This window comes from Lutra lutra, chromosome 7 (genome assembly GCF_902655055.1).
Source record: "Lutra lutra chromosome 7, mLutLut1.2, whole genome shotgun sequence".
NCBI lineage: Eukaryota > Metazoa > Chordata > Mammalia > Carnivora > Mustelidae > Lutra > Lutra lutra.
In genome coordinates this window covers 12,537,496-12,565,270 of record NC_062284.1, presented here as the reverse complement: position 1 = coordinate 12,565,270, position 27,775 = coordinate 12,537,496, and the positions used below count along the sequence as shown (strand labels likewise).

The 27,775-nt window shown below is 42.1% G+C and overlaps 2 protein-coding genes across 4 annotated transcripts in view; one reads left to right on the top strand and one right to left on the bottom strand.

Annotated features, from left to right (window-relative positions):
- Positions 1-27,775, top strand: part of LOC125104569 (basic proline-rich protein-like) — a 60,590-nt gene that overhangs the window by 20,017 nt on the left and 12,798 nt on the right. The window lies entirely within an intron of this gene.
- The window catches only part of MCTP2 (multiple C2 and transmembrane domain containing 2), a 242,419-nt gene that overhangs the window by 204,631 nt on the left and 10,013 nt on the right, over positions 1-27,775 (bottom strand). Inside the window, exon 1 of one of the 3 annotated variants that reach the window (XM_047737121.1) lies at positions 25,445-25,554. The exons of the other annotated variants lie outside the window; for them this stretch is intronic. The gene's annotated coding sequence lies outside the window, so the exon portion shown is untranslated. Of the gene's footprint in view, positions 1-25,444; positions 25,555-27,775 lie in introns of those variants that run through there. 3 annotated transcript variants of the gene reach the window in all.

The following is a 27,775-nucleotide window of genomic DNA, read 5'->3' as shown; positions in this document are numbered from 1 at the left end:
ACTACTAGGAAAAGACTGTCCACAGTGATGCATAATCATATGCATGTGAGTCTGATCCATTCTGTCCTTCCAAACTATTATATCCCTATGAGACTGCTTATATAAACACTGAAAATTAATACTGAGACATCAGTTTTTAATACATCTTTATAAGGCAGTCATTGACAAAGATATGACTCAATATTCTCAGCATTGTAGGCATCAATTCGTATTATTATCTGCCTAAGATATCAATTATGCTTACAAATGAATTTGATCAGAGCTTGAAAATTAGCAGAATTTGAAGCCAAGCCTAAATCTTCATAATGCAATCTGTGAAAAGATGTGACTCAAGATAACCAAAGTTGCAGGGATGAATCTATATTATTATGTGTCTAAAACATTAATTATGCTTACAGCCGAAAAACAGAGCTTCGAAATTGGCAGAATTTGAAACCAAGCCCAACCAAGCCTAATTGGTGCAATGAAAGACATTTCAATGGGTGCTTTAGAAATAGCACTTGATTCCACGTGAAGAAGACAGAGTAATGTAGCTGGAATAATTAAAAAGTCCTTATATTATTAGCTTAAACAATAATATTAATGACAGTGTTCCACCATTTGATCCTCAATTCAGGACTGGAAACCTGGCAAACATGCTTAAGTCCTAAAAAAAATCTACCAATAACATCTTAAAACAAAAGGTATAAAAATAAGAGGTTTGGTTTTTGTTTTTGTTTTTAATAATGGTTTTTTTCAGGGGCGCCTGGGTGGCTCTGTGGGTTAAAGCCTCTGCCTTCGGCTCAGGTCATGATCCCAGGGTCCTGGGATTAAGCCCCGCATCAGGCTCTCTGCTCAGCAGGGAGCCTGCTTCTCCCTCTCTCTCTGCCTGCCTCTCTGCCTGCTTGTGATCTCTGTCAAATAAATAAATAAATAATCTTTTAAAAAAATTGTATTTTCCGGGTTGATTCTATGCTTTCTTACCCCCAGAAAATCAATATAGAAGGGCTTCATGAGGAGTGCCTGGGTTGCTCAGTCAGTTAAGTGTCTGCCTTCAGTTCAGGTGATGATCTCAGGGTCCTGGGATCCAGCCCTGTGTCGGGCTCCCTGCTCAGCAGACAGTCTGCTTCCCTCTCTCCCTCTGCCCCTACCTCCACTTTCATAAATTGCTGGCAGGAATGCAAAGTGGCACAGACACTCAGGAAAACCATTGGATGGTTCTCGTACAATTAAAATTGCAATGACACACGGCTCAGAAATTCCACTTAGCAGTATTTACTCAAGAGAAATTCAAACAGATTTGCATATGATGACCTGCACATATATGTTTATGGAAACTTTATTCAAAATCATCAAAGACTTAAAGCATCCCACTTTCCACTAACTATTAAGGAATGGATTTGAGAGACATGGCACATGTGCATACAATGGCATACTGCTCAGAAATAAAAAGGAATGAACTAATAACATGAAATTTCATGGAAGAATATAAACAGTATGTTCCCGCAAGAAGTCAAACGCAGAAGGCTAAATACTGTAATAACATTTTGGAGAAGGGAAAACTATAAGGACAGAAATAAGATCAGTGGTTGTTAGGGACAGGTGGATGGGATACAGAAAGGACAGGGGAACTTCAGGGGAGTGACAGGAAACTTTTATAGCATGATAATGGTCCTATGTCTCTGTCTCAAGTTTGGACAACTATTTCCTAAACAAGGAAACTCTAGTGTGTAAACTATATCTCAGGAAATCAGATCTTGGAAAAAAAAGAAAAAAAAAACCTGGATTTCAATCAAGTTACAAAGCAGTTCCACAAAACAAACTGAAAAGATACAATTCACCCGAGTACTTCCTGGTTCTCGCCAGTCCTGCCAATGTGGGAAAGTCCTGTGTCACAGTGTCACCCTTCGAATCTTACAAATCCCTCAAACATCACTAGCAACTGCCTTTTGCACCGTATTTCCTTACACTGTTTTGGAAAAGTATGACATTTACCTGTTCTGTTTTCTGATTAGATTCTTTCTGTCCTTTCCTTTTGTAAGGCGAGAGTGGTAAGGTGGGTCTGTCCCGAAGGTCAGACGCTCAAAGAGGGAATCTGGTCTCTCCGTGAAACACACACTCTGTCACCTTGCCTCCATACTCTCCAACTCCCTCTACACCATTCACATTTCACTCACTGACAGGCAGTGGTCTCCAAAGTGAGTACCTCCATGTAGGCAGAAACCGAGTAACAGAACTTCTACAAATATTGACCTTCACCTCCAAACTGAGTAAAACTCATTGTCGCTAAAATTTAGGACACAGATTGATTTGTTTGTTGGACAATATTTATTGAGCCAAGAATTTGTGCCAAGAACCAGTCAATGCTCTGGGCCCACTGGGAGCTGCCCTGAGGGAAAAATGAAGGTTTCACGGTACAGAGAAGTGGTTCGTGGGCCACATGCTGTTGGGATCCTCCTGCGTGAGGCATCTGGATGGACTCTGTGTGTGTGTGTGTGTGTGTGTGTGTGTGTACACCTATGCACACCTGGCCAAAGAGATTGACAGAGGCTACCTAGTCATTGAGAAAGCTTCTTGCTGAGAAACAGTGAGCTGAAGAAAATGCTAATAACATAGCACAGGCGAAGGGCGCCTGGGTGGCTCAGGGGGTTAAGCCTCTGCCTTCGGCTCAGGTCATGATCTCAGGGTCCTGGGATCGAGTCCCAAACAACGGGGCTCAGCGGGGAGCCTGCTTCCCCCTCCCCCTCTGCCTGCCTCTCTGCCTACTTGGGATCTCTCTCTCTGTCAAATAAATAAATAAAATCTTAAAAAAAAATAGCACAGGCAAAAGTATCAAAGAGCAGTAACTATACTCCAAGAATGAACTTTTCATAAAAATCAAATTAAGTCAACAAAATCAAAAGCTTCTGCACAGCAAAGGAAACCGTCAAGAAAACAAAGAGGCAACCCACGGAATGGGAGAAGATATTTGCAAATGACAGTACAGACAAAAGGTTGATATCCAGGATCTATAAAGAACTCTTCAAACTCAACACACACAAAACAGATAATCATATCAAAAAATGGGCAGAAGATATGAACAGACACTTCTCCAATGAAGACATACAAATGGCTATCAGACACATGAAAAAATGTTCATCATCACTAGCTATCAGGGAGATTCAAATTAAAACCACATTGAGATATTACCTTACACCAGTTAGAATGGCCAAAATTAGCAAGACAGGAAACAACATGTGTTGGAGGGGATGTGGAGAAAGCGGAACCCTCTTACACTGTTGGTGGGAATGCAAGTTGGTGCAGCCACTTTGGAGAACAGTGTGGAGATTCCTCAAGAAATTAAAAATAGAGCTTCCCTATGACCCTGCAATTGCACTACTGGGTATTTACCCCAAAGATACAGATGTAGTGAAAAGAAGGGCCATCTGTACCCCAATGTTTATAGCAGCAATGGCCATGGTTGCCAAACTGTGGAAAGAACCAAGGTGCCCTTCAACGGACGAATGAATAAGGAAGATGTGGTCCATATACACTATGGAGTATTATGCCTCCATCAGAAAGGATGAATACCCAACTTTTGTAGCAACATGGACGGGACTGGAAGAGATTATGCTGAGTGAAATAAGTCAAGCAGAGAGAGTCAATTATCATATGGTTTCACTTATTTGTGGAGCATAACAAATAACATGGAGGACAAGGGGAGTTAGAGAGGAGAAGGGAGTTGGGGGAAATTGGAAGGGGAGGTGAATCATGACAGACTATGGACTCTGAAAAACAATCTTAGGGGTTTGAAGTGGCGGGGGGTGGGAGGTTGGGGGAACCAGGTGGTAGGTATTAGAGAGGGCACGGATTGCATGGAGCACTGGGTGTGGTACAAAAACAAGGAATACTGTTATGCTGAAAAAAAAAAAAAAAAAAACAGAAAACAAAACAAAACCCCAAAAAAATCAAATTAAGTGATTAAAAATGTTAAGCTTGGCATGTCTGATCCTATTAATCTTAGTGAAAATGCAGATCTGTTAATACATTGGGTGAGAGTAACAGCTTTTTCATACTTACAAAAGGTTCTAAATATTTACACCCTGCTAATTTCAACTTGGTGTCATCCTTTCTTTTAAGCTACTTCAAAGGCATAATTTATATGCAATAAAATTTGCCCATTTATGTGTGTTACTGAGTAATATTTAGTCATCCTCCTGAGTTACGCAGCTATCACCACCATCTACTTTTAGGACAATCATCCTTCCTTTTTAATATCTCCTTAAATGCAAATTACAATGTACGTGTTACAGTACTTCCGAAATAAGTATGTAGAATCTACAGGTAAATAAATGCATACATGTTGCCTATGTATCTCATGCCTATGTATTTGCTAAAAGACAGGCATGGTCCAAAAGCATGGAGACTATGGCTTTAGGGTCCCCGTCACAATGTTCCCCAAGTCCATATAACCATTTAACCCCTTTGCACAAGCCACACTGCACTTGGTTCCTTTATCAGACTCTCCGACGCCTTTGCTATCTTGACACAACATTCCATGCTTAGTTGTGTTTCTGGGATCCATGGTAACATTGGAGGAAGAACAAACAAGTGTTTTGGCCATCATTATATCGGGGGTAATCCTTAGCAGAATCAGGGTCTGGACCCTAGGCCTGAAGACCTCAAGTTCAATGAGTTAACATTCAAACTCCAAGACTCCAGGGTGAAGGAGAGACACATACACACACACATAAGCGACAAATCAGTATAACAGGCATCTGAATAGCAAGGTGCCCCAAGAAGAACCAAGAGAAAAACTGCTCCATTCTAAAATTAGCCATGCAGGGGCGCCTGGGTGGCTCAGTGGTTAAAGCCTCTGCCTTCGGCTTAGGTCATGATCCCAGGGTCCTGGGATCGAGCCTCACATTGGGCTCTCTGCTCAGCGGGGAGCCTGCCTCCTCCTCCTCTCTCTCTCTGCCTGTCTCTCTGCCTACTTGTGATCTGTCAAATAAATAAAAATCTAAAAAAATAAATTAATTAATTAAAATAAAATAAAATAAAATTAGCCATGCATTTCCTGAACAATTGCTTTTATCCAAAACCCGGTGAGACTCGCCTTTCTTTTTTGAAACTGATCAGAACACAAGGCCAACGTGAGAGTTTCTCTCTCCCTAATAGTTTTTTTCTAAATCATCTCTGCTTCATCTTTTCACACTTGAGTACCTTTCACCTTAATTCTTTTCCTTAATTCTTATTTTATTTACTTACGTTGAGAGAGAGAGAAAGAGAGCATGTGTAAGAAAGGGGAGGGGCAGAGAGAGAAGGACAGGGAATCCCAAGCTGACTCCACACTGACTGTGGAGCCCTATGTGGGGCTCAATCCCACAACCATGAGATCATGACGCCAGCCAAAATCCAGAGTCCAACGTCTAACCTACTGAGCCACCAAGGTGCCCTTCTTTTCCTCAATTTTATTTTTGGTTTTGGTTTTGTTGGTGATGCATAATCAAATCCTTAAGAAAAACAGAAAGGAACGTTGAGATGGATAACTGAGTAGATTAAGAGCTCATATTTGAGGGCTAACGTGCTACCTGTCTTAAACTCCTGCCATACCCGAAATGCATATTTTCTCATCAGTCACTAACACGACACAACAGGCAATGCTGTGACAGCTACTGGATAGATGAAAAGCAGTGTACAGGCATTTGAGTAGCATGCCCAAGGGCAGGCAGCTACTAAGGAGCAGAGGCAAGATTTGAATCCCGGCCAACTAAACACACAGGCTGCTTTCTTGTAATGTCTCCCAACTCAGAGCATGGGACAGGCTAGCGAAGCTAACTGGAGGGTCAAAGAGAGGGGGCCAAGGTGACATTCTTATGCAAGCAGAAGGAGGGACTGTGACCTAAAAGAGGTCTCAAGTGTTAGCACGAGGGAAGAGGACCGTACCCTTCTAGGTAGGAGAGCTGGGACCTACGGTCACTTCTCCCAGCTTCAGCTCTTGGAAAGGAATAGTTTAACTGGCCCGCTGGTAATTCGAGGCATACATGGCCTCAGAATTACTTTCTTCTAACTGTAGCCAATCCTCCTTCTTCACTTAACCCACGTGTGTGAATCTGCCTATTCAAAAATGTATTGGCAACCCCAGCAGCACTCTCCCAGTCATTCACAAACACATGCGAAGTGGCAACAAATCTGAGTGGACCCACAGGCACCATCCTAATGGAAAATGAGGAGAGCAAGGCTCAGGCGCCTTGTTTCAGCTCTTACACTGTAACCAAGTGTCCTTCTGGAGATCTAATGCCACTTGTTTGCAGTTTCTTTGCTTTTTCTCATGAATTTTGCTGTTTAAAATGGCCCCTACACACAGCACTAAGGTGCTATCTGGTGTTCTAGATGCAAGAAGGCTGTGATGTGTGTTATGGAGAAAATACGCATGTTCGATAAGCTTTGCTCAGGTGTGAGTTACGGTGGTGTTGGTTGTGAGTTCCATGTTAATGAACCAGCAATATACATGAAATAAAGGTGACTTTAAACAGAAATGCACATAAAGCAAGGTTATTTATTAACAGGGTGACAAAAAGGTGACCAGAGGTTCGCAAGAACCTAACTCTGTATTTCCTTTAGAAGCACTCATCCAAAGTTCCTGGTGACTTTGGAAAGTTGTAACTACTGTGAATAACAACAGGCAATTCTGTGTTTCTTTTTTTTTTTTTTTAATTATTTATTTGCCAGAGAGATAGATCACAAGTAGGCAGAGAGGCAGGCGGGTGGGGGGGAGGCGCGGGGAAGCAGGCGCCCCGCTGAGCAGAGAGCCCGATGCGGGACTCGATCCCAGGACCCCGAGATCATGACCTGAGCCGAAGGCAGAGGCTTAACTCACTGAGCCACCCAGGTGCCCCCTGTGTTTCTTTTGATAGACATTTTGTCTGGTCAGAATTCAGCCAGAAATCCAAGTGTATCTTAGGTCCTTTCCTGCTTAAGAAACAGGTTTATGGGGGCGCCTGGGTGGCTCAGTGGGTTAAGCCTCTGCCTTTGGCTCAGGTCATGATCTCAGGGTCCTGGGATCGAGTCCCGCATCGGGCTCTCTGCTCAGCAGGGAGCCTGCTTCCCTCTCTCTCTCTCTTTGCCTGCCTCTCTGTCTACTTGTGGTCTCTGTCTGTCAAATAAATAAATAAGTAAATCTTTAAAAAAAAAAAAAAAGAGACAGGTTTATGGTCACAAAGATTTACATCAAGAGTCTATTTTGCAATATAAAGATGAAATAACCAGAATTCTTTTTTCATAAAGGAACTTTATGCCCAATTCATTTTACAACTAAAATAATAATATGTGGGATGCCTGGGTGGCTCAGGTGGTTAAGCATCCGACTTCTGGTTTTGGCACAGGTCAAGATCTCAGGGTCCTGAGATAGAGCTCCCCACTGGACTCCATGCTTGGTAGGGAGTCTGGTTGAGAGTCCCTCTCCCTCTCCCTACCCACCTCCCACTTGTGTGTATGCACACTCTCTCTCAAATAAATCTTTAAAAATAAATAAAATAATAATATGCTTTGAGGAACAATAAATATTTTAAATGCATGCTAAATTGAGCACATAAACACTGCAGCTAAGACTCCCATAAATCTTGCAGTCATTCGCATTCACAATTAAAGTCCAAATAAAGAGTAAGTTTAGAGGCCATTGATCTTAATAAGTGATGCTAGGCCAATATGTTTCCAGCAGTTTCCTAGGGATCACCCAAAAGAACAGTTCGTGTTACTAGTAGTGGAAAGACAGATTAGGAAACGCACGCACATGCACACGCACACAAAAGTCACGCTAATTAAAACTACGACTTTCCGGCAATTCTTTTCAAATGAACCTCACTTTAATATATATATATTAAAGGGTACACTGCAGTAACATATTTAATGATAATTGTACAATACAAATATTACAAAGTTTCACTTCCTTTCCTGGTCCTATAATTATTTAGGCGATAGCAACTAAAAACCTTTTAAGCATAGTTTATTTTTTAACTTTTCAAATAAGCAACATTACCTGAATAAAAGAATATAGTGGATTATATTACTGGAATAAAATGCATAATGACAATAATTAGAGGGGAAGGAAATAAAGTATTGACTTAGAAGTGTCCCAAAAGTAATTAAGTAGCTTCCTTATTAGATTCATTGGTATATACAGGAAATGTATATAACATAACATCATTATAATGTTTTTCAAAAGTCCTGAAATAAATATTGTCTCCAATAAACACAACCTCACATTGACCACACTGATTTAAGTAGGATGCGCCATCCAAAGTTGCATATAATGGGAAACAAACTTAACACTAGTTTTACACCATGGCATGAATTCATTCTGGAAGGACGGAAACACTAGTCACGCAGAGATTTTACCCTTGAATACAGTTAGGAAAACTATTTCTTTTATTAACATGATCCACCCAACATGATCTACCTCCCTTAACAGAGACACTATTTGGAATACTGTCAGAATCGCCTTCATACACCTTGGGTGTCACAAAGCCAGACCTCAGTACAAATATCTCAAGGCGGGGGTGATAAACAGCGAATAAAATTCACTGAGCATGTACTATGTCCCTCATACGGAGTTACAGGTCACAAATTTGATTTATATAATACTCTTAAAGTCCTGCAGGGATGATGACATTAAAAAAAAAAAAACCTCTACAGATGAAGGAACTAAAGTGAACTTGCCCTGGGTCACCAGCTTGGTTTTGGTAGCAGAGCTGTCATTAAAAGTCACAGTTGTCTAGCTCAGGACCTTTGAGCTTTCCACTCTGCCAGACTATCTGCTCCACTATTCAAGTGGTAAAATTGTCAATCAAACTACCATTTTGAAACTGGAATGAGAATTCCAAGGGGAGCTGCGAGCTTACTCCTTGAAGCCTCTTGACTCGTCTCTCAACCTTCTCTCCTTCGCAATCTCCCTTCCACCCCACCAGAGCAAGAGCATTGACAAAGCAGGGATGCGAGCCCCTTGAATGGTTCCTGTATTGTCTGCAGGAAAGGGCTGAAAGTCCTTAATGTGGCATTTGAAACCCCACTATCTGGTCACCACCTACAAGTCCTGCCATTCCATCTGTGATGAGAGATGGGAGGCCAGGAGGAAAAGGAGGCTTGAAGCTGTCACTCTGGACAGCATGCCAGCTTGTCCTTGAGGGATTTGCCCTCTGATCAAGAGATGGTGCCCACAGCTGAACAGCAGGCACGCTGCATGGGCCTGGTCTCAGGGGGTGGACAAGGGAGATATGGCAAAGAGACAGGAGAGCATTCTGGAATTGAATACACCATACTGGAGGAAGTCTTGTTCAATTCGGGGCTGGAGAGGAATTTTGCACAGATTTAATCTCTCCACAGAGATGCTCAGGGGCCAGAATCCCCAGGAGGAAGACGTCAATGTTCTGTGAGTAGAACAAAGAGAGATGATCAGTATGGAAGCTGGACTCTCAGAAGAACAGGGTTAGAATTGGAGGTAGAATCTTTTCATAATCATCTTGGGTTTAAAGCAAATGACCTAGATGGTGACTGGCCAAAGGGGAAGAGCGGGGTTTAGTAAGATAAAGAACAGGGAGGTTAGATAGCAACTCATCAAATACACAGAATGTGGAAAGAGCAATTATGTAGCAGTGAGGAGGGCATTATGGTGCATTAGGGTTAGACTAGAATCATCTATGGTTCCACCCAATCACAAAGTATAGGCAATACTGGTACAAGGGACCAAATCAGGGCAGATACACTCTTTTGTATAGCAGAGACCCAAGTAAGCCCTTATAAGTCATCACGACCTTCCAGAAGCCACACCCTTTACAAAAATCATCTTCCAGCAAGAGTTTCAACCACAGAGCAATCTAGGCTTCGAAGGAAAAGTTAGAGCACAACGATGCCATCCCTTCTGTGAAAATCTTGGGCCAGGTTTCTTTGTTGGAATTCAGAATGGAGATTTTGGAAAGCTCGCGTTGTATGTTACATAACAACCTAACCAGTGTTTGCGTCACACCCCCATAACGAAACATACCAAGGCTCGCTCGGAAGGGGATAGACAAAATAGCTTCTGAAGTGTTCCTACGACATCATCTTCTGCTTCCCAACCCCACCGCCCTCCCGAGCTCTCTCTGAAGATGGAGAATTAAGAATTCAGTGAGCCTATTTCAGAACCTTCAGCAAATGATGCTCCTTCCAGCCTCCCTATGCAGATTTTGGACATCTTTTCGTGCTGCATTTCTACCGAGATCCGGCAAACCCTGTGAAGTGCTCTGGGTTGTGGGGGTGGGGAGGGCAGGCTGCCAGGAGCATGCCGCAGGGAGTGTCCAGGACAACCCCAGCACAGGCGAAGAAAATACTGGAACTGCCATTCAGGTGGGTCTAATGTGTCCGTTTAATTTCTATTTTGGTGAGTGTTTAATAATACATGTAATATCAGTACACAGTACATGTACATAATTTATAAGCAAATATATAAATTTAGATTGGGTGTGGCTACTCAAAAAGTATCTCCTCATAGGCTTATGATCAAAAGAATACAGAACATTTTTAGAGCACCTGAACAATTAAATCCTTTAATCTGCTGAAAAACAAAAAAACAAAAACAAAAAACCCTACAATACTAAGAAAAGAATTTGCTTTTCCCCTTTAGGCAAAAACTATTATTGGAACTGTGTCTCTTCTTTCCGGAAAAAAAGGATCAGGTAACGAACATAAAACAAACCAGACAAGGTTAAATACACAAGATGCTTGTTTTAAAAAAAAAAAGTAAGTGTGATACAAATAGGGTTTTCAGTAAATAGGTAAATGCTGCTGTCACCTCTGTTAAAGGGAGTTTCTCTAGGGAAATCCACTGAGCATTAATTTCAACAAATGTTCTCATTTGTCTCAAGTTTACTCTAACATTACAAACTACATTATGCACTGTTTCCTTTTGCTTCCTCCAAAGCATTCATGTCATTTGCAATTTCAGAAGTAGGCACAGGTGCCTTTCTGTGGACCCAGGTGATGGGGCAGAGGTAGGAAAAAAAGATTTGCATCTCCTCTGAGAAAGAAGTCACTCATAATTAGAGTAGAAAATTAAAGTCACAACATTAAAATAAATCCATTAACCATAGTGCAAGCTTAGAGAAATCTGGTCAGTGGAAGCCTTGCTTTAACTGTGACGTACACACAGGGATTAGAAACCCTCATGGCCCTGGAGCACAAGAAAAGGTCAATATGCAGAAAAGACCATCAGTATCCTTTCCATGGTGCTGTTCCCAAAAACAAAATCACTTTCATTTGGAATGCTCCCAGGTCATTGTAGTTAATATACAGCGCTGTTACAGAAGCAAAATGTATGGGAGATGAGGTTGAATTTGGTCTGATCTATCACAAATTCTGAAAGTTCCTCTTTTCAATTAACGCCCAGGATCAGCTTTCCACGTGTGACTCGACCTCTTATTTACAGCTCAGTTCAGTGGCCAGATCGGACAGAACACCCGCTCCCTTAAAGCTCATGTTCCTGTTGGGGTATGTATGTCTGGAAGGGCAAATGGAGTCATTTCACAGAGGAAGCAGTAACACAGGAGCAGATGCCTAAGTGACAAGAAGGAAAAATCTGGCTACTTGGGGAAGAGGATTCTAGAAAGAGGGAAGAGTCCATGCAAAGCCCCACAGCCAGGAACAAGCTCCCTGTGTCCTAGGAATAGCAAGGGTCCATATACCCAGACTACATGATCTAGCAGGCAGTAGGAAGAGATGACATCAGAGAGGGACCTGGGACCAGCAAAGACTTTAGGTTTTTTTTTGTTTTTTTTTTTAAGATCTGTTTATTTTGAAAGGGAGGTGGGGAAGGACAGACAGAGAGGGAAAGAAGCATTTTCCCCACTGAGCACGGAGCCTGATGCAGGACTCCATCCCAGGACTCTGAGATCATGACCTGAGCCACAATCAAGAGTCAGTTGTTTAACCACCTGAGCCACCCAGGCACCCCAAGACCTAGGGCAGGGAGGTCTTGGAGAGGTGAGGCTTGGTCACAGGAAGGATCTGATTTGTTGTACATTTCTAAAGGATCAAAATGGCTGCTATAGAGAACCTGTCCCATACAGAGCAAGAGTTGAAGAAGACCATGTAGAAGTAAAGGATCAAAGGGTCTTTTGTTTGCTATTTGCTTTTTCTCTTTTTAGCTTTCTGGCTATCCAGATGTCAGTAATAGTGGATCCACAACACTGCTGGAAAGGCCAGTTCTATACCACGTTTTACGTTACACTGCCTGTTGCATTCATTCAGGAAAGAAGAAAACTGAAGGTTATGCTTCCTTTCAAAGAGGGCCTTTACTTCCCTGAGAATCACACTCCCAGAAAAGTCACCCATCCCTGAGACAGGCTGCCTTCCTGACACTCACCAGTGACATCATCACAGCCTCCCAACCTAAACAACGCCATGCAAATTTCTGCATGTATTTACTGGGATTTCCATTTCTGTCTCAAAGGAACCCCATATTGTGTAGAGGAACAGCTTCAGGGCAGTCCTGTGTGTCATCAGTAGGAGCTGTTACTCATTCCACAGACATGGGGTGGTAGGGGAGGGCAGTGTGTATTTTATTCCTACCATATGTCCGGAAATGTTCTGGACACAGCAGTGTAGCTCGGGAGAAAGAAAGAAAAGACTTCTCGGGACATATGAGAAAATAAAAGTCGTCCTGACCAAAAATAGACCACTAACATACACAGTGAAGCCCACTTGCACGTCAGCAGAAAACATTTTCCCCCAAGATCATGTTGGGGCTTCCCAACAACTACTTTTGAGCAATGATTTCTTTTAGACCAGTTCCTTCCAAAACCACTGTATTCCTCCTGCCTCCTGAACACAGATTACTGGGATACACAACAAGTGCTTCAGAACAGCACCCAGTACAGAGCTGGTCCCAGCTTTGCCTGGTCCTTACTTAAACCTATCCTGCAAGGAGTGCCTGGGTGGCTCAGTGGGTTAAGCATCTGCCTTCAGCTCAGTTCATGATTACAGGGTCCTGGGATCGAGCCCTCCGTTAAGCTCCTTGCTCAGCAAGGAGTCTGCTTCTCCCTCACCCTCTGCCCCTCCTCCCTGTTCGTGCTTGCTCAGTCTCTCTCTCTCTCTCAAATAAATAAAATCTTAAAAAAAAAAAAAATACTATCCTCCATTAGCCCAGAGCCCTTCTCCACTCCTTCCTCCCAATGCACTCCAAGATTCCCCATGGGGAGCACTTTCCATTCTTACGGGTCTTTGTCCAAATGGGACTTCTCACTATCTGGCAAAAACAGGTACAAATAAAATAATCAATTATTAAAATATTTACTGTCTCAGATGATGAGACGTGCCTTGGCAAAAACAAAATTGCTAAAAAAAATTTAACTTTCTAGCCCTCTACACCTAAACTAAACTAAACTAAAAGGACGCTGATACCAAAGATCTCAGTTGTAGAGACGAACGCCAGCTCTCTACTAAATACAGTAACAATTCTAAAGAGATCTTCCTTTTTTTACTCTTAGGTCTCTAAAGCACGGGCCTGACCAAGCTTCACACTTAGCCATCTTCCCTAAAGATATATTTGATTAATTTCTGTCAACAGTCCTGACTAGATTGATTATCTCACCAAGAAAATGAGTGCGTAGCTGCAAGATCAAAGCGTTAGGAACTAGTTTTGAAAGTACTGATCAATATAATCTACTGAATGTTGTCTTTAGGGAAAAAAAAAAGGACCATGTGTCTGATGTCCCGAAGAGAGACTTCTAAAAAGTTGTATGTCCATAAATCCCTGTTTGGCCAAGCCTGGCACCATATTCACTGGACATCCCCAAGCATAACACATTTTTTTAAAGATTTTTTATTTTTTATTTGACAGAGAGAGACCACAAGCAGGCAGAGAGGCAGGCAGAGAGAGAGAGGGAAGCAGGCTCCCCGCTGAGCAGAAAGCCTGATACGGGGCTCTATCCCAGGACCCCAGGACCATGATCTGAGCAGAAGGTAGAGGCTTTAACCCACTGAGCCACCCAGGCGCCCCCATAACACATTTTTTTAATAAAAATGTCAGATTAAACCCATCTGAAAACTACAAGCCTTAGAGAAATAATTCAGTGACATTACTGAAGTTACAAGCAATGCAACAGAGTTGGAAATTCTCTCTGGCAAAGTCATTCATTTCTAAATAAAGAATCATCAATCATTTAAGGCTGTGATTAATGGCAAAGTAAAGCTTACTCTCATAAGGGCAAGCATGACAGTTTAAATTCATTTGTTCATCCAATAAATATATCTGTAACTTAGTATTTATCAGAATATAAAATCTGTGTTTTCTTAATATTTATATAGTTGAGGGGCACCTGGGTGGCTCAGTCATTAAGCGTCTGCCTGCGGCTCAGGTCGTGACCCCAGGGTCCTGGAATTTAGCCCCACACTGGGCTCCCTGCTCAGCGGGAAGCAGGCTTCTCCCTCTTCCACTCCCCCTGCTTGTGTTCCCTCTCTCACTGTGTCTTTCTGTTAAATTAATAAATTAAAAAATTTTTTATATAGTTGAGTTGTGTTAACCTCAATTTCACCCACATACAAAATCATTAAGAAATCACACACGGGGAGTGCCTGGGTGGCTCAGATGGTTGGGCATCTGCCTTCAGCTCAGGTCATGAACCCAGGGTCCTGGGATCGAGCCTGGTATCAGGCTCCCTGCTCAGCAGGCAGTCCACTTCTCTCTCTCCCCACTATGCACCCTGCTTGTACTCTCTCACTCTCTCTGTCAAATAAATAAATAAAATCTTTAAAGAGAGAGAGAGAAAGAAAGAAAGAAATCACACACAGGACACATTTGTTAAATTTCCAAATCAAGTGGGTAATTTGGTTATGGATGAGAACTTGTGACCCTCTGTTGTATAGTGACTATGGGTAAGCACTGCATTGAACTCCTTGTCCATGAATTTTCTGTCTTCCCATTCCCCCCATTGCCCCCCCAAAAAAACTAAATGAACATGAGAAGAAATCAAAGATTATAAATATTAAGCATCTTGTCTGCTAATATGTGGCAGTGTGAAGATCTGAACCAGTTTCTCTCTAAAATCACAAAATCTGTGCTTAGTCCTATAGACTGCATTGTCATCCCTAACTGAGGCTCATCAAATCTCTTCTCTGGGTAAGTCAGTCATAATTCTAAATTAAGAATTAGAAAACCCAAAGAGATACCACGGACATTATAATTATTGGTGCATTATAGTGGGAAACAATACAGAAAATTACAAAGGCTAATTAAAAAGGGATAGGATTTAACTATCCTATGAAATAAGTAGCCATAATAAATGGAAGCAATTTAGAAAAGAATTAAAAGAAGACCCAAACCCTATGAAGAAAACACTAATCCAAAAAAAGAAGAAGAAGAAGAAAACACTAATCCATCATCGAGGTATTCAAAGTTTTCTACGTCACCCACTGCAGCTCCAACCTCCTGTCCACTCATGTGCAACCTTGATTCATACAGTTTAAAATCCGAGTCACTGAAGGTGAAAGTAAACGGTGTGCTCCAGAGCATAAAAAACCGAGTTAAAAGCAGATGTTGGTTTCAGTCCATCACTGAATTAGAACACTACCAAATTTTTTTAAGCTGGTGAGAAAACGTTCTTTTTCCATCTTTGGACTTTACTGGTTATAATCACATGAATAGTACAATAGAATAAGAACTATAACATGAAAAGGCAAGGGGCTATCAAACTGCTCATATTTTTTATGAGTTAAAAAAAAAATGGAATGCATTGGGAATGAAGGGATGTGTTTTCTCCTCCTAGGCTCAAGGAGCAAAATACACACTATTCATTCTCCCAAGGCACTCAGCAGGAGTGGCAGATAACAAAACAACCCCCATACAAACTGGTATGACCTATGAGGTGTTAAGAATGAGAAGCTAATGGAACACACAGGATATGCATCAACCTAGCACAGCAAGAACTTGGACCAAGGAAAGAGTAATTAGGATGAAGTTGAGGGGACTGATGGAGAAGGTGAATTATGTAATCCATTATCCTATGTGTTGGGAGGGTAGGGGTGAGGCCAAGGCAAATGTCTAAGGCTTCTTGGGCAGCAAGGAATCCAATGGAACTAGCAATTAACACAGGGAAATAAGAGCAAGAGTTATTTACAAAAGGCAAGATAAACTCCATGTTGAATGTGTTCAGCTCAAAAACTGATAAATTACCAAAGTCAAGGCTAACTGTAGACCGACTGGATATTCAGGTTTAAAGTTTAGGAACAAGGTGTGGGATAGAAATGAAGAAGACAGAACCACCATCCCCTCCCCAAGCAAGGGGGTAAAGTGGAAAAGAAAATAAGATAAGGACAGAACGATAGGGATCACAGACTTAGTGGAAGCACAGAGAAAAGGGAAGTCTTTTTCTTTTTTTAAAGATTTTATTTATTTATTTGACAGACAGAGATCACAAGTAGGCAGAGAGGCAGGCAGAGAGAGAGGAGGAAGCAGGCTCCCTGCTGAGCAGAGAGCCCGATGCGGAGCTCAATCCCAGGATCCTGAGATCATGATCTGAGCCGAGGGCAGAGGCTTTAACCCACTAAGCCATCCAGGAGCCCCAGAAAGGGAAGTCTTCATGAAAACTAAGGACCCGCCAGGGGGACCTCCCTTTCCTCAGGGAGGAAAAGGAACCAGGATCAAGGAAGCTGAAAGCAAAAGTTTCAATGAAGGAGTAAGCAACCATCTCAACACTTCAAAGAAGTGGGCTGAGGAAGAAGAGCTGCATCCACGGTTTTAGGATACTGGGAGGGCTGCAGAGACTTTGGAGATACAGGATCTAGAAGGCAGCAAATTGGGAAGGCAAGAAGCAAAGATATGACAAGAGACACCCTTTCAGGAGGTTCTGCTGTGAGGAGGAAAGAGATACTCTGTAAGCGTACGCCAGTGAAGATACAATAAATGAACAGTGTCACTTCATTAAGATAGGCTAAATTTTAAAAATTAAAGTCCTAAATGAAGACACGTAAAAGCAAACTAAATACACACTGTAAATAGGCAAAATTCAGATTTTAATCATAGATACCCCCTTCAAAAATCTCACAATTGACTTTTCCCTCTAAGTTACAGTTTTCATGTCTTTTGTGGATGGCAGAAGTCTAAATAACATTTGTTAAACAGAACTGAAGTTCAAATGTCTAATTAGGATAGAGCTATGGCTAAAACCCAGATCTTTTGACTTGCCAGGTAATTTTCTTTCAATGACAAGGCAAAATGTTATGTCCTTGCACCTACAGTAAACTTTTTGAAAAGAAGACATATGCAATATCATTAATCATTAGGGAAATGCAGATCAAAACCACAATAAAATACCACCTCATACCCATTGGGGTGGCTAACATTAAGAAAAACAAGGGGGTCCTGAGTGGCTCAGTTGGGTTAATCATCCAACTCTTGATTTCAACTCAGGTCGTGAACTCAGCGTCATGAGATCTAGCCCCACGTTGGGCTCCATGCTCAGAGAAGAGTCTCTTTGAGATTCTCTCTCTCCCTCTGCCCTGCCCCCCATGCATTCTCTTTCTCAAATAATAAATAAAATCTTAAGAAAATCAGAAAATAGAAAGCGTTGGTGAGGATCTAGAGAAACTGGAATTCTTATGCACTGTTAGTGAGAATGTAAAATGGTGCAGCCTCTGGGAAAACAGGATAACGGCACCTCAAAAAATTAAACATGGGATCATGATATATTGCAGTAATTCTTCTTCTGGATATATACCCAAAAGAAATGAAAGAAGACACTTGAAGAGCTATTTGTACACCCATATTCATAGTAGCATTATTCACATTCAGCCAAAGATGAAAGCCATACTGGTGTCCATCACTGGATGAATGGATAAGCCAAATGTGGTACGTACATATAAAAGAATATTACTCTCTTATAAGGAAACTGACACATGCTAGAACATGGATGGACATTGATAATATCATGGTAAGTGAAATAAGGCTGTCACAAAAGGACCAACACTACATTTACTACATGAGAGTAGTCTTTACTATCTCATGTAGTAAAGTAGACTCTACTACATGAGAGTAGTCAAATTCATGGGGACAGAGAATAGAATGGTGGTTGCCAGGGGCTGGGGGTAGGGAAAGAGGAGAAATGGTTGTTTTGGGTACAGAGTTTCAGTTCTGCAAGATGAGAACAGCTCTGGAGATGGCTGGTGGTGATACTTGCACAACAATGTGAATGGACTTCACCACCATTGAACTTCACTCTCAGAAAACGGTTAAGATGATAAATTCTAGGTGTATTTTACCAATGTCTAAAATAAAATGTACAGGGGCGCCTGGGTGGCTCAGTGGGTTAAGCCGCTGCCTTCGGCTCAGGTCATGATCTCAGAGTCCTGGGATCGAGCCCCGCATCGGGCTCTCTGCTCGGCAGGGAGCCTGCTTCCTCCTCTCTCTCTGCCTGCCTCTCTGCCTGCTTGTGATCTCTCTGTCAAGTAAATAAATAAAATCTTTAAAAATAAATAAAATAAAATAAATAAAATAAAATAAAATGTACATAAGTTAGAAAACCAATTTTTAAGCCAAGCTGGAGTGAATAGATAGATTTATAAAGTGTTACCTTGAAGAGGTCATATGAGAAGGGGCACCTGGGTGACTCAGGCAGGTAAGAGTCCGGCTTTTGGTTTTGGCTCAGGTCATGATCTCATGGGTCATGATCTCAGGGTCATGAGATCGAGCCCCACATCAGGCTCCGTGCTCAGTGTGGAGCCTGCTTAAGATTCTCTCTCCCTCTGTCGTGATCCCCTCCCCCGCTAAAATAAATAAACAATTCTTCAAAAAAAAAAAAAAAGAGGTTGTATTAGGTAAATATTTTTTAAAAGAAGCTGTATTAGGTAAAGTAATAAGATATATGTTACTATAGCTGAGTCAAAACCTCAGGTGACCACATGTGCCAGGAAAGGAACAAGAAGACCCAGGCAGGCTGAGCTGTGGTGGGGGCTGAGGCACGAGGGAGAAGGCACAGGGCTGGAGCTGTGCTGGTTTTTCAAGAGATGCTTCCAGCCCAATCACGTATGTGAAATTTCCACCATTTTATACCCTGGCAGTCAGAGGACCACGACTTTCCAATCATTTTCCATAGGCACCTTCTATGTCATTACGTAAATATCAACATACAGCTATTCATTTGGATAAAATGTTTGCTAAAACTTGACTATGAGAACATTTTTCTGCTGCTTCTCACTCTATAAATACTCAAGAGCAATTCACATTTAATAACACAACAGAGACAGCTTTTTTCCCCAGAATGGATCATTTTTGTACCAGAGTTGTTGGGCTCTGCTGTCGGTTGTGCTCTCTTCGTCCCTTCACACTGAATTCAATAAATGAGCATAAAAATCAAAATGTATTCTTTGGGGCCATTTTTCCCTTAACTTTAGGGCTGTTCTCTGAGTGATTTCCCCTTGTGGATTTCATGGCAATTAACCGAGATACAAAGACCCTTACTGAGTTAATAAAAGGAAAAATATACAACTCGCCGTCCCCCATTGTGAGGTATAAATTCACTTAGGTACTTAGATAAAGTTGTTTTCAAGGTTATTCTATGGTGTTAGTTCCTTTGAGAGCCCAGTGATTTACCGTAATGTGTTTTTAGACTTTGAGTATATTAAAGAAAATCCATACCAAAACACACGATTCACAGGCTTCTATACTAACTCCCAGTACATCCCCACCATGTGAAATTTTAAATTAGTCCATGATCACAGCTGAAGAACAGGCAGTTTCTGCACAGTTGTACAAGATGACAACTGGGTTAATGTAAAATGTAAACATACTACAAGCCCAGAATATCTAGCATAGAATGCATACTATCCCAGAGATGTATTTATAGAGATACACACATTGTGGACAGAATGAACCACAAATCTTCATTAATGCAGCTGTTAAAATTTGTTTCTCTGATGCCAGTAGCTGCCTGGAAAATGATTTATAATTTTAAATGGAAGACATGCAAATTATAAAAATGGTACCTAAACTATGCTTACAGCACTGCATAATGATGTATAAGTATGAACTAGACTGATGGAAACAATGACTGGTTTTTTCAAAGCAGAGACTATTGGCTTTCTTTCTAATTCTAAAAATGTTATCCCCTTTAGTATTGACATGGCACTTTGTGCAAAGAATACATACGAAAACAAAAGTTGACGTGTGTGTTGGTATTTTATATATGTGTGTCTTTGTGTGCTTTCCTCCAACAGAAAGGAAAAGTTCAATCCAAAATCATCTTGGATGATAAGTACATTTCTGAGGATCGGGTCTGATCAACGGAAGGCAGATGCCTGGAGAGAGATTACTGCAAATGATTCTGAGGCTCAGTGGGAAACCTGATGTTATCAGCCTGAAAATCTGCCCCAGGCTTCAGAAAAGGGAACAGTGGCTCCAGACCAGTCAGAGGCTATCTCTGTTCAGTTACTAATATCAGAAACACAGATCCTGTCTGAGGACCTAAAGTATTCTATCATTTTCCTTAGAATTATCAACTCAAGAGACCTCCGCAACTCAAAAAACACAACATAGCTATGGGGCGCCTGGGTGGCTCAGTGGGTTAAGCCGCTGCCTTCGGCTCAGGTCATGATCTCAGGGTCCTGGGATCGAGTCCCGCATCGGGCTCTCTGCTCGGCGGGGAGCCTGCTTCCCTCTCTCTCTCTCTGCCTGCCTCTCTGTCTACTTGTGATCTCTCTCTGTCAAATAAATAAATAAAATCTTAAAAAAAAAAAAAAACACAACATAGCTAATTAGTTCTGGTCTGACAGCCAAGGGGGAAAAGTCCAGGTATGGGGTTTTTTATTAATTAATTAATTAATTAATATTCCAGAAATAAATTCTTAAAACCCAGTGCAGTCACTTCATTCGCCTGGAGCAAATGTGTCGGAGGATTATGACAGCCATTTATTTAATCAGATCTGTTATTTGGTTGGTAGAATTCTTATTTATATGCAATGAAAGATTTTCACACTTACTGTCTCCATACAGAACGGAAACTTCTGGAGGGAAAACAACCTGTAGAAATATCTACACAAATGTTCAAAGAGCATCTAGGTTTGGGTTTAATAACGTCATTTAGTATATTTCTGCTTTCCTATAAAGTAGTAGTGATATAATACAATTATTTTCTATTCTAAGGACCAAATTATACTATTCTGTACTTAGGCAACAAATCCAAAGAACCAAGTCAACCCAAGATGGCTGGGTCTACACTGCAGAGTGAGTTTCCAGTGACAGAGCATAAAGCAACCGCTTTGAGTCAGACACTTGCACCTTTGCAAAGCCTCACTGGCTGCTTTAATTCATTTCCTATAAATACTCAATACAATTCAAGCTTCATAATTGACAGAAAAAGGCTAAAAATAATCCATAGTTGAAAAGAGTCAGACTGAAAGGAAGAGGAAACTCTTAGTTCTAGCAGGTGTCTTGAAGTAAATGGGTAGAATCTTGACGAAGTGAGAAGAGGACAGTGTGTCATTTGCAGAAAGCTAAAAGCATCACACAAGTTTACATATGTTTTAACCATGAAAGGGAAGTGAAAGCAAGCCTAGCCACAGCTCTGGGCTCACCTGACCAGCCAATGTAATCAGCAAGTGAAAACAGAAGTTATTGCCAGATGCAAAGTTCGGTCAACATGGGCTGCATACAAGGGGAGCATCAGCGTGGAGAGGCCCTCCTTTCCTTGTGCTACCAGGTCTGACAGTAACATATGCACGAAGGAGAAAGGAGCACCCCCCACCAACGAGGGGAAAAGTAGGTGCAGCAAACATTTGGAGGGAAGACCTAGGGATTTTGTTTTGTTGGTTCAGGCTGTTAATAATAGAATCTGTTCTCCATACAGATCAAACACCTTGCTCTCTCAGATTTAGACCAAGCATCACCTCCTTAGGGAGCCTTCCCTTTTTTTTTTTTTTTTTTCTTTTCTTCTTGAGGTAGAGGAGAGCCTGAATGTGGGGCTGGGCAGGCACAGAAGCAAGGGGAGATGGAAAATCTTAAGCAGGCTTCACACCCAGCGCAGAGCCCAACATGGGGCTTGATCTCAAGACCCTGTGATCATGACCTGAGCCAAAATCAAGAGTTGGATGCTTAACTGACTGAGCCATCCAGGCACCCCAAGAGCCTTAACCTTAACCCTCACCCTGACCTTGACCCTTCAGTGTGAAAGCACACTTTTGCACCATAATCTGTCACACCTGACATTCAGTATGGCCTTCATGATCAAAACTGTCTCATTAGTTGGTTTATTTGGCCTCTCCTATCCACTCCCACCCCCCAAAATAATTAAGTCCTCTAAGGAGATGAGACGGTATTTGCCCAATTCACCCCTGCATTTCAGCACCCAGAACAGTACCTGGCACACAGCGGTTGAGTTTGGATTGAATGAATGAATGAACTCATTCAGAGGGCAATTGCATCTACTACTATCATGACTGAATATTCATCAGAACTCCAAGCCTGCATAGAGACCAGTACCTCCCACCAACCTAAAAAGTTTCACAATTGGTAAGCTTTCCAGTAAATGCTTCATCATTGGATAACTATTGATGGGCAATCTACGGATTGCTCTCTGATAAGGTGTGGGAGCAGCTTCGTGCACTGGGTCCAGCGCATCACATCAATAATGACGACACCGCCTTCCTAGAGGTCTGGGTGTAACCTGCTGTGGACGGAGCTCATTTCTCTGCCCACGGCTCCCATCTGATTTCCCCAAAACATTTCATCAGTGGAATGATCTACTTTTCTTATCAGCTTTACAAAATCACAGTCAACAAGTTGCCAGAGAAGTCCTTGCACTCCAGCATAGAAGAAGGCCACCAAACTGGGGGTCTCTGAAACTATCCACCAAGGGCTGAGGGGTCCTCGACCCAGGCATGACTGCAAGCCTATGAGGCCAGCCACGCTTCTCTCCTCCCATCAACATTTGGATTTCAGTAAGCTGAGATCCTTTCCCAGTCTTGAGACAGCGGGTGTCCCCAACAGGAGAAAAGGCAACAGGTGAGGTCTCCAAGGCACACGCCTGAGGAACGGAAGGACACGTGCTCAGTCACCTCTGAAAGAATCCAAACGTCTGAAGCAAACGTGGAAAACTGCCACAGATGAACCAAAACGAGTCAGAGACATGCACAACCAAGCCTTTCCTCATCTGTGGTTTAAGGAAGATTTTTAAAATGCAGATGAAAGGGTATTTCCTACAGTCATGTGAAGGATGGTTTATTTGAAAACTGTACTTCTCAGCCTGTTAGTGATGCATTAAAGTGACATCTGTCCAGATCATTGAACTTTCTCTGTCTATACCTGAAGGGGTGACTCACTATTGCAAGGCAGTCAGCACGTCCTAATATTTATGTGGCATTCCGTTACAAATGAAATCAAATGAAAAGGTAAAGGACACTATTATCAATATTAAAACCATCTATCTTTTAAAAAGGTTGTATTGATTTTTCCCCCCGCCGCTTCTCAGATTCCATCAATGCCAGTGCCAGCTCGGTGAAGTGGACACAATCCTATGACAGCTTCAATTGGTAATGCCCAAATGAACTTCCCCAATGTTCTACAGTCTCGCACGGCATGCACTCTGCAACTCATTTCATAGACTGTCAGCTACAAAAAGGCTGGGAGCAATCCCAAAACATCCAAAACAAATCTCTCCCTGAGATAAAATGCTGCGAATGAGGTTTTAAATAGGACGGAATCGCTAGGTTCTGTTAGGACCGGTGAACATGACACATGGTAGTTCTTTAAAGCAAATATGAGCCTCACTTCACTGATGGGAAAACAGAGGCACAGAAGGCTTAAGTTACTTGCCCAACATCACACAGTGAAAATGCTGCAGAGCCACGTGTGAGCCTAGCGGCCCAGCTGTATGTCCTTGTTCTTTGTGACACTTTGTCCCTCTGTCTCTGTGTTACCTAACTCCTGCTCAGCGTCAACATTCCTGAAAGGGCCAGCACTGTGAAGAAACTATCACAAAAACTGCACAAGGTCATGCAGTATGAGAGGAACAGACAGCGCCAATCTTGGGCACCTGGGTAGCTCAGTGGGTTAAGCATCCAACTCTCTGTTTCAGCTCAGGTCATGGTCCCGGGTCATGGGATTGAGTCTTCCATAGGGCTCCGCGCTGAGGGCAAAGTCTGCTTGAGCTCCTTCCCCTACTCTCGTTTGCAAGCTTTCTCTAAAAAATGAAATCTTTGAAAAAACAAAAACATTCCAGATGACTCCCGGTGACCTCTACAAGACTTTGAGGGTCACTTACTCGCCAGCCTTCCAGATTCAAGTCACATTTTCCCTCCACTTCTCAGTCCAAACAGAACTCGCCTATCTTAACAATCCTCTCTGCTCCCAAGAGGGTTCCTCTAATCACCTTTTCAGGAAGATCTATCTTGACTCTCCATGGAGATGTGCATTTTGAAAACAGAAACTGCTTCTGTTTTCCCTGTTGTTCCATTTAAACACGAAATCCTTAGCTAATCAATACTTTTTTTTTTTCCCTTCTCTTTTTTAGCCATCAGAAATGTAGGCTGTGAACCCAATGAAACCATTTGGTGTCACCTTCCAAAGTCAAACTTCCAAGGTATTAATTCATCCACATATATTTAGGAAACATTGTCTGGTTTCCCTGAGGAGTGGCTGGGCTTTCATCAAATTATACTATAATCACCAAGAAAATGCTAAATCCAGCACACGATCAATGCGTGCAGGTCCAGTATCAGCTTTCTAATGTCAAGACTTCCTTAAAAATGCAAAAGGGAAAAAATACCTTAAAAGTGAAAGGAAAAAAACTAAAGGAAAAAAAGGAAGAGATAGTGTCTCAACTCTAAAGATAAGAGCCTTCAGTGGGGTAAAATGGACTGGATTTAGGTAATTTTTATTGCTTCCTAAAATGTGTCTCAAAAAAGAAAAAAAAAATCTGTCTCCCGTTAATTTTTGAACTGAAATTCTGCAATTTAGTACCAGGTCCTATTCCTGCTTTCTGCCCTCTCTTTTCTCATTCTTCTGGTTAGAAGGCAACATAGAGCCAAACACCAACAGTGCAGAGGTGTCTGATCCCTGGGGAAAAGCTGCCGTAACATGGTAGGCACTCAGTTCTCCAAAGTGTGGATACGGCGAAGGATCCAGACTCCCTCTTTTCCTGGAATAACAGGCATTTATAAAGTACGTGTTACACACAAAGCGCTCTGCAGGGATTACCACTAATATTCACAGCACGCCCAGGTGAATATTTGCAAACTCTGTTTTACAAATGAGAAACCAGAATTTTGGAGCCACTGAAGTCTTACAAAGGGCAGAACTGATATTTGAGCCCAGGGTTTGTCCAGACTTGGGGCTCTTCCCAGTAACTGAGTCATGGTGAGTCAAGGAAGCCATAGTATGAGGCTCCATCAATGCCTACTGGCGTAGAAGTATCTTCACTGGTCCCACTCCATGACCACCCCATCTGCAGCGACCTCCAGGAAGGCTTACTGAATGGACAGAAACACTCAGGACACTTTCCTCTCCGTAATCATGTCAAGCAGCACGCACTGGAGGACTGGTTCTCCTGATTGCAAATGGAGATGTTTGGCTGATAAAACCTGAAAATAAATATCAAGACGTTTTTAGGAGCTTTAACAAGTTAAACAAATGCAGAGTCTTTTTAATAGTCTCATGTCCGAGGAGGAGTTTGTTTAAGTGACATTTAAAGACTACAGAAAAAGGCCTGTTATCCCAGCATCAAACTGGCCCTGGCAATGTTTTGTCAAGGTATGCCTTTAGGAAATTGTAATTGTGCAGAGAGGCACACAGTGAGAAGTGACTCGGCCCAGACTAGAGGTCTCCATAAGGGAACCACTAGTATATTTCTAGTGCTTGTTAACAGAAAACAAATGTATTCATACAGCAGCACATAGTGTGAATATATGTGTGTGTGTAAAGAGGTCCTGCTCTACACTATTCCATTTGTGCTTTCTATGTAATCTTAAAAGCAGCTGTAAGGGTGGGTGGCTCAGTCAGTTAAGCAGCTGCCTTCAGCTCAGGTCATGATCCCAGTGTCCTGGGATTGAGTCCTGCATCAGGCTTCTTGCTTAGCGGGGAGCCTGCTTCTCCCTCTGCCTCTGCCTGCCTGTGCTTGCTCAATATCTCTCTCTCTGTGTCAAATAAGTAAATAAGAGATCTGGGATCAAGTCCCACATTGGGCTCTCTGCTCAGCAGGGAGTCTGCTCCTTCCTCTGACCTGCCCCCATCTTGTGCTCTCTATCTCTCTCACTCTCTCTCTCTCTCTGAAATAAATAAAAAAATCAGATACAGATGTAGTGAAAAGAAGGGCCATCTGTACCCCCAATGTTTATAGCAGCAATGGCCATAGTCGCCAAACTGTGGAAAGAACCAAGATGCCCTTCAATGGACGAATGGATAAGGAAGATGTGGTCCATATACACTATGGAGTATTATGCCTCCATCAGAAAGGATGAATACCCAACTTTTGTAGCAACATGGACGGGACTGGAAGAGATGATGCTGAATGAAATATGTCAAGCAGAGCAAGTCAATTATCATATGGCTTCACTTATTTGTGGAGCATAACAAATAACATGGAGGACATGGGGAGATGGAGAGGAGAAAGGAGTTCAGGGAAATTGGAAGGGGAGGTGAACCATGAGAGACTATGGACTCTGAAAAACAACCTGAGGGTTTTGAAGGGGCGGGGGGGGGGGGGGTTGGGTTGGGGGAACCAGGTGGTGGGTATTAGAGAGGGCACGGATTGCATGGAGCACTGGGTGTGGTGCAAAAACAATGAATTCTGTTACGCTGAAAAGAAATTTAAAAAAAAATTAAATGTTAAAAAAAAATAAGTAAATAAAATCTTAAAAAAAAAAAGCAGCTGCAAAATCAATGATTTTTAAGCACTAAGACAGCTCTCAACCAGAGCCACTAGCGAAAAAATAACAGTACAACAACAAAAAAAATCTCATAGCAAGGGCTGGTTTTCAATCCGGCTAGACTGAGGTTATTACTACAAACCAGAGACTATACCAACAAGAGAGCCAGTATTGTTCAGCAAAATTTACATTAAAAATAGTTTAACAACAACAAACTCATCATGCATTGCATATCATGAAAGAGACTGACTTCCTTTTTTTTTAAGATGTATTTATTTGGGGGGGGGGTGTGAATGGGGTGTGAGGCAAAAGGAGAGAAGAATCTCAAGCCGACCTCCTGCTGAGCGGGGAGCCCCAACATGGGGCTCGATCTCATGACGCTGAGATCATGACCTGAGCTGAAACCACGAGTCAGACGCTTAACTGACTGAGCTATCCAGGAGCCCCTGAAAGAAACGGACTTCTAATTGGAATGGATAGAGACAACCCTGATGAGGGCTTTATTCAAAGGTACATGAAGTTGTGATGGGTGGGACATGAGGACAGATGCTGGGCCATTTTGGTCATATCCTGCGGCTTCCCATAGACACCACATCAGCCTCAACAGAAAGGTAAAATGCAGTCCTAAAGGAAGTGTAATGAATAGAGTTTGAAATATGTATTCTCAATTTCCTTCCGTGTTCTCAGTGAACAGATGCTCTAGATTAAAGAAAGGTTCCCAAGAGGTATCTCAGAAGTCCCCATGGGGATAAGCAGAACATTCAGCAGAAGTTAACTCTTAACTTCTCCAAGATCACATCAACCAGAATACCAACCCCATCTGTACACTGTGGACCCTTAAAAGATCTCATTTGGTCTTGATATTTATAAACGAATGATCAGCAAAAAAAAACACCCAGATCCAATCAACAGCACCACAAGAATTTTATCTGGATTT